Here is an 8278-nt window from a genome sequence, read left to right as displayed (position 1 = left end):
AGTCATATTATATAGGCTGAGCAGGTTATAGTAAGGAAAATATCCGTATATACATATATGCATGTGCAATAATTAGTGAAAAGAACAGGCCAAGCATTTGAAAGATAACAAGTAAGGGTATATGGAAAAATTTGTAGGGAAGAAAGGGAAGGGGTAAATTATGATATTACATTTTAATCTCAAAGAGATAAGAAAAAAACACCCCTTCAAAAAATCCCTCTGTATCTAGTGGGGCAGTCACAATGCCACCAAAACTACTATGTGCAGCATTTTGATGAATAAAACATTTAGACAATTGGGAAAAGTCAAGTTATAAAGTAATAAGGGAAAACATTTTCTTTTTCTCAAGTGATAAGGCTTATAATTTGGCATTCATTTTATTCTCTCTCTATGTGTATCTGTGTCTTTGTGTGTGTGCATATGCACACACATGCGTGTACTACAGGCACTGGACTAGGAGCCTACATATGCCAGACAAGCTCTGTATCACAGAGCTACATCCTCAGGCCCCTTTTAATTTTCCTTTGTTGTGGATTTGTTTTTCGAGACAGAACTTCATGTATCACAGGCTGACTTCAAATTGGTTATGCATCCAAGAGGAGTATGATCCTGTGTCTACTTCCCAAGTTCTGAGATTATAAAGGAGTACTAATGCCCCTCCCTGCTACTAGAATTCAGCTAATACAAAAAACAAACAAACAAACCAGGTAGTCATTTTGTTGTACCGAGTTCTAGCCTCTCCTGTCATGTTGCATGAATACTCTTCTAAGTTTTCCACTGACGTCTGGCCCTACTGTCATCTTTGTAATGTAGGCAGCCATTACTATCAACGAGAACTAACTGGGCTCCTGGTTGCCATGGTTTCCTCACCTAAATAAAAATACACTCTTTATCTAGTTTCATATTCTTGCCTTCATCATCGCAGCTGCAACAGCTTAAAATTGTACATCTTATTTATATGATATATATTATATATGAATATATAACATATATTACACACATATAAGCAACATATAGTTATATAGGATATATGTGATATATATTCTACATCATACACACCCACCCCTCACACACACATATATATGATACCTAGTTTTACTAGGACATAAATGTCTTCAGTTTTAAGCCTCCTGAAACTTGGATTACACCTATCTTATGCCTCGCTTCTTGCTCCAAATTTTCTCCTAAGAAAATTTCTCCAAGAAATTTTGTACTGATTTATTTACTATTGACTTCAAGTTTAATTTCATAGTGGTAAAAGAACAGGTTTGGTATTATCTCAAGCTCTTGATGCTCGTTTGGTTTGCCTTGTACCGTAGCGTGGGATCAGCTTGGTAGTGTTTCATGTTGGTTGAGAACATTATATGCCACACAGTTATTAGATCCAGCATCCCTCTGTGTCAGTAACCTCCAGTGTGTTACCAGGGCTGTTGATCATTTTCTATATGTTCACAGCAGTTTTTATCTATTTGTTCATTAGATACTGACAGAAGTGAATTAAGACCTCCTATCACTATGACTAAGGGTCTTAATTTTGTCAATGCTATGACGTGATTATGGCTGTCATACCCAGAGGTTCATATGCTAGGAAATCTGTCCTCCATTTGGCATTGTAGAAATTGCACAGATATTTTAAAGGTGAAATCTTATGGGAGGTCCTTAGTACAAAGGGGAACTGGTGGGCATAGAAGAAGTGGGAGGGAGAAGAACAGAGGCAATGATGTAATTATTTTTGAATTAAGTAAAAAGTCTAATACTGTCATTTCCTTCTGTGATTATTCTTCTTGATTGTCATCTGGAGATATTAAGTATACATCTCAATATGTGGGTGAGCATGCTCTCAGAGATAGTGAAGATTGAACTATGTTTCTTCCAAATTGAAACATTACTTATTGAAGGGACAGAGGCAGTTCATTAAGCTCAGGCAATAAATGAAATCCACAAGTCTCTGCATAGGTAACTTGAAAGATTCACAAGAGCTATTCTCAAGTTTCACAATCAGCAAACAGCTACTGAGTAGAGGAAAAATCTGCCACTAGGCAGCCTCCTGAGAGTCTTGCATGGAGCTCTGGATTGACCATCCAGGCTGAGTTGAACTTTATGGTCTTGTTGCAACCCATTGCATATGTTTGTACCTAGAGCCTTGCCCACAGTCAGGACAAATCTCTGTCACCCGCCAGTCCCACAGCCGCTCAGACTCAACCAAGTCAACACAGAGACTTATATTGCTTACAAATGGTATGGCCATGGCAAGCTTCTTGCTAACTGTTCTTATAGTTTAAATTAATCCATTTCTATAAATCTATACCTTGACACGTGGCTTGTGGCTTACCAGCGTCTTCACATACTGCTTGTAATGGCAGTGGCTGGCAGTGTCTCTCTCTGACTTTCTATTCTAATTCTCCTCTCTGTTAGTCCCGCCTATACTTCCTGCCTAGCCACTGGCCAATCAGTGTTTTATTTATTGACCAATCAGAGCAATTTAACATACAGATCATCCCACAGCACTTTCCCTTTTCTTTCTTTCTTTCCTTTTTTTAAAAGAGGAAGGTTTTAACTTTTACACATCTCCAAAGCCAGCTTGGTATATTTGGGAATTTGGACGTAGCTTCTCTTACTATTTCCTGCTGGAAGGGGGCGCTGTATCTTATGGGGACACAAAGAAAATTTTAGGATTATGGAGTAGTCCGTGAGGGTGTATCATCTGAGCCAGTTGCCTTGAATCCGATCTGGATGTTGGATTATCTCGGCCATGATGTCATCAGAGACCTTTCAGGTGGTCTTGGCTGGTCAAACCTGATGTATCTTAATCTGGAACAAATCCATAGCCTCTGGCTTTCTGTGGAAACAAAAGCAGAGCCTCCTTTCCAAAGCAACATATCCTTACATCCAAATTTTGAAGTCAAGGTACCTTTAAAATATACATTTTGGCATAACTCAACAGCTTTTGCAATCAAATGTTTTTCTTCAGTTACAAATATCAGAGAACATAATCCAGATTCTCTGTGTGGTAGCCATCTTTACGTGGTTTATTTTTTACATTACCTTGAACCTATTGCTTTAAACTGCAGCATTCTAAGACTAGATTGGCACTGTGACTGCTGGCTCCACCCACTTTAGCTTCCCAACATGGAGGTGGTACGTTTTCTGCCAGCTCTGGGAGCCATCAACTCTCAGAAATAGTAGGTCTATGCTTCTATCAAAGCAGCGTGTAGCCCAGAAACCTCTTATTTTTTGTTTTGTACTAGCAAAGGCTAAACCCACCACGCAGCTTAATGTGCCACTTCCAGAGGCCTCATTCCCTGCCTTACTGCAGGTCGAGCAAGCACGTCCGGAACCTGCCATAGTAGCTAGTCTGTTCAAACATGCACGCTGCCGCTAACTTGAAAGAGACAACTAGGAACTATTTATAGCTCCGTTTTAGAATCTTTTTACTCAGGTTTTAGGTGGAAACTCTTGCCAACATATGTTACAGTCTTACAAATGCCTGTCAATCACACCTCTGTAAGTAACCCTAAAAAGTGATCGGTTCTCCAAACTGCAGTATTGTGGGATCGTTACTTTGGTCTGCCACTGGTTCCCTATCTGGAGGGAGTAGACATTTGTTCTACATGTTCACTAAGGAAATGTCACTCAAAAATTACCACACTAAATATGGGTAGTGCCATCCAATACACTGGGGCCCAAATTAAATAAAAAGGGAAAAGGAGACCATCTACTCGAATGGAATTCTCTCCTTTTGCTTCCTGACCTCATCAGCTGACAGGCTCTGCCATTCCCTTCCAGCCACGATGGATTGAAACCCCTGAAACCATGAGCTGAAGTATATCTTTTGCCATTCTTGCTTGTTCTGCCAGGAAATTAGTACAAGAATAAGTCCAGCTAACACATGTTAGCTTAAAAAACCCTAAATACTAATTTTTTAACAATTTAAAGGTGAATATGCTCAAATTTATAATTATATTCTCTGGTGAGTGTATATCTTTATCAATATGAAACATTCTCTCTTTATCTCTATTTCTTACAGATAAAGTACTACCTAATACTAATACAGGGATAATATGGTAGATGCTTTACCTTAAAGTGCTCTGTCTTTACATTTAAAGTAGATCTCTTTTTAGTGACATACACTTGGACTTTGTTTTATTACTCAATGCGGCCTCATTTTGCTTTCAGTTGCACTATTTACATCTATATGCAATGCAAGTGTTGATATATTTGGGTTAAACCTGCCATCTTGTTAAACTTCTTAGGTATTGCACTTATTCTATGTTCTTATTTGGGTTTGTGCATTTTAGAATGCTAATTTTTCAAGCTGAACTAAAAAGTGCAAACAGCATGTTTTTGTAGAACCTTTTGCTAACTTATATTTAATGCTTTGTGATAGATGGTCATTATAATTCTAAATTTAAAAAGTAAGACTATTGGACAATCACCTTTCATAGCTCAAATCAATGCAATAAAAATGAGTGAAGCAATCTGACTTTGTAATGGTCTTATATTCATGACACGAGACAAATTACAGGGCTCACAAAAGAGTTCTATCTTTATAATTCTATATAGAAAATTTAACACATTTTCAATATTTATTGCTGTGGTTTTGTGGGTTATACAGTCTAGCAAAATTAAATGGCAATATAACATGTCAAATACCTTCCTCAAGGACCGGAACAACAGCTTTACAAAATCTCTCCAGAATGATCCCAACTGAAAATCAATATCTATACTCTTAATTTGGTATGCCAGAAAAAAAAAGGAAAACACTCTTCAATGTAAGTGTCTTGTAAACAATCCAACTGAAGGAATTCCATTCTCAAAAGATGTTGAAATGAGTTGGGAAAATGACATCTCATTTCAGCAGCCTAGGCAAAACTAAAAGATGTTGTTTTTTTTTTTATTGGTAAATTTGAAAACACATGATAACACTCCAAATCAGAAATGTGCAGTTTTGCAATACATTATTTAAATAGAAGGATTAAAAGCAAGCTTCTACATTCTAGGAAAGAGTGAAAGTACTGTAAGTCATCTGTCAACAAATCAGAGTAGATGGGAATTCAAATTATAGGATGATGTGGTTAGACTCCATAACTTGCAGCTCGCCTACTTTGAGATTTAGTTACAGAGTTTTGGGAATGATTGCAAGAGCAATGGTTCCTAGCTGAGACCTAGCAGAGGGAAACATAGGCGCTCCGTGATTGATTATGAGTTCCCCAGCCATGTGCTCCTGACTCTGTGGTGGGACACAATTCTAGTTAAAAAGCTGTTGATACTTTCATGTTGCACTAGTGGGCACCTCTTCCCTGGTAGGTCATTATTATAGCTCAAACTATTTGCACTGGTAACATTGTTGCTGACATTTACACCCAACACCCTACACAGAATTTTTGGTACTATACGTTAGCCATTACTGAGGAGGCTTCCAGTACTTTTCCAGCTTGAATATTTGTGTCGTGTGGCCAAAGTGTACAACAGTAGGATCTAGAACTTGAAAGGAAGACTTTATTGCTGAATTAAAATCTTTTCATGGGCAAAAATTTTAAGGACAAACATCCTCAGAGCTAAGTTCATTTTTAAATCATAGATGAAAACAGCAGAATAAAACTTTTAAAATTAATTTTATATTTATTTTGGTGGTTGTGTGTCTATGTTTATATGTGTGGGGTCACACCTCTGTGCATATGTAGAGGCCAAAAGACAACTTGTGGGATTAGATTCTCTACTTCCACTGTGTGAGATTCAGGCATGAAATTCAGGTCTCCTCGGGCTTGGTAGCAAGCACCTTTACATGCTAAGCCATTTCACCAGCTTTAAAATAATAAAAAAAAAAATCTTAAAGGTAGAGTGGCATACACCTGTAATTCCAGCACCTGAGTGGCTGAAACAGGAGAATTGCTGTAAGTGCGAGGCAAGACCCTCTCTGGAAAAAAAATATTGTGTAAAGAGTTTAAAACTGGAATTCAAAGCTTTGAATTGTTTATTAATTACAGAAACTGGGGGAAGTTGGGTCTTCTATCACAGCTTCAGTCTCCCCCTTTAAAAAATGTGGTACAACAGGGTGGTTTCTATGGTTAAATTTGGCTTTGAAATTGTAAGATATCAGTGGATCTGATATATGCAAGATCAATATGGATTTTTTAAAAGATATTTTTCCTCCCCCAAATCAAATTGTATAGTTGCTTTAGTATTTGTGGGACTAGCAACATATTTCCTTTAGTTTAAATTTTCTAAATAATGGTGGGCTTCCTCCTCGATTCATTCTTTACATAAACAGATGTTAAATGTTTAGGACTCAAGTCCTGTGAGAATAAATAAAACACCATCCCCACTGCTGGAAATCTCAATTATAATAGGAAACTATTATGTAAATGATTGACAGATGTTCCACAACTGTCAATAGCCACTGAAAACAGAACCCTTACCTGGTGGTCATAGATTCTCAAGAGAAGTGCTATTTAAAGCAAATTTTAAATATAGATGATATTTTACAGATAGATCAAACAGGAGAACAGCTGAGCGGTGGTGGTACACACCTTTAATCCCATCACTTGGGAGTCAGAGGCAGGTGGATCTCTGTGAGTTTGAGGCCAGCCTGGTCTACAGAGCGAGATTCAGAACAGGCACCAAAACTACACAGAGAAACCCTGTCTTGAAAAACCAAAACAAACAAGCAAAAAAAAAAAAAATAGAAGGACATTTCTGGGGCAAATGACACATGAGACTGAGTGATGACTGGAAGATTTAGTAGATTCTGAACATTGTCACTAAGGAAAAATTTGGTCTTATCTTTTATTCTGTTATAAAACAAATAAAAGTGATTTCATACAGTTTCATGCTCTTCGTGCATTTTATTTATCAGACATGAAACTTTTACCCATTGTGTATTGCTTCCAGTGAATTAGATTTTCCAACACTGAATTTTTATGGTAAGGGAAGCCTCCCAATCCTTGTATGCCCATCCTACCATATTTTTAATATTGTCAATTGTGTTGACGTTCCTTCTCTTCCCAAGCATAACAGTCAATCCCTTTAACTCTGTTTTAAAATTATGGTAATGCCACTCCATGCAGTAGCCACCAGATGGTAATGAAGAGCAGTCTGACTGCACGCATTACCACTGGATTGTATTCAGGCTTTATGGTTTTGTGTAGAGAATTAGTTTTTGATAACTCTGTCCAATTGATGCCAGCTGAGGTACACCTGTGACAATACCCAGATTGTTTATTTTATGTACCTCTGACTTGTGTGACGGTTTCTGTATTCCCTGCCCCCACCCCATCCAAAAAATGAAAATAGAGGAAAAAGGCATAAAAGTACCTACAGTTATGCTTTTTCTTGTTACTTAAACATTTGAAATGCCCAAAATGTTTGTGTATAGAATGATGAATGAAAATACATGCAAACTTCAGAATGATTTGCTATTTTATTCTAATTATGAATATTTCTGAAGTATTGCTCCTTTCATGCCACTCTTAAGGTGATAGAATAAGCATATTCTATGCAAATGCTTATAATATAATTGCAGAACATACAGAGCAAGTTCTATGATTTTGCTTTTTGGACCTATTTAATTGCCAAATATATTCCATCACTGTTGTTTTCCTAAAGATTTTAAGGTGGGTTTCTGAGATTTATATGGATATCTCCATGCTAGAATGTGTATGTATGGATTTGAGTGTTCACCAATGTCCTTGATTTGGAGTCACACATTTGGCTGTGAGCCACCTGTGTAGGTGGTGGGCACCAAGCTCAGGTCCTCTGCAAGAGTAGCAAGCACTCTTAGCCAGTGAGCCATCTCCCCTGTCCTTAAGGTAGTATTTTCTTTTCTTTTTTTTCTTTTGCAAATGCTTAAACCATTGGTTTTACTTAAAATGTACATTTTAAAATTTGCATTAAGTAATTATGTTAAAATAATTTGCATCTATTTCCTAGTAGTTTTTATTTCCCAAGATTTTATAATGCAGGTACAGTATTAGACAAAAATATTAAAAGGACCAAATTAAAATATGGTAACTAATTTAGAATCTAAACTGTAGTTCATGTATGTTTAATATTTATATTTGCTCCCATATCATGAGAGCTAGTCTATTTCACAAAATTCATCATTGTAAGAAAAATAAGAGGATAATCTTTTATAAGTTTCAAGCTTCTATAGAAATTTAGTATCATCTTTGGAGCAAATCATTGAAACTCGAAAACAGGAAAAATATAATTTAATTAAAACATCAAATTTTAGCAAAACCTAAAAGGTTAGATGAATATTTAATCTATTAATCCTGTA

This window comes from Peromyscus leucopus, chromosome 10 (assembly GCF_004664715.2).
Source record: "Peromyscus leucopus breed LL Stock chromosome 10, UCI_PerLeu_2.1, whole genome shotgun sequence".
NCBI lineage: Eukaryota > Metazoa > Chordata > Mammalia > Rodentia > Cricetidae > Peromyscus > Peromyscus leucopus.
This window is presented reverse-complemented; position numbering follows the sequence as displayed.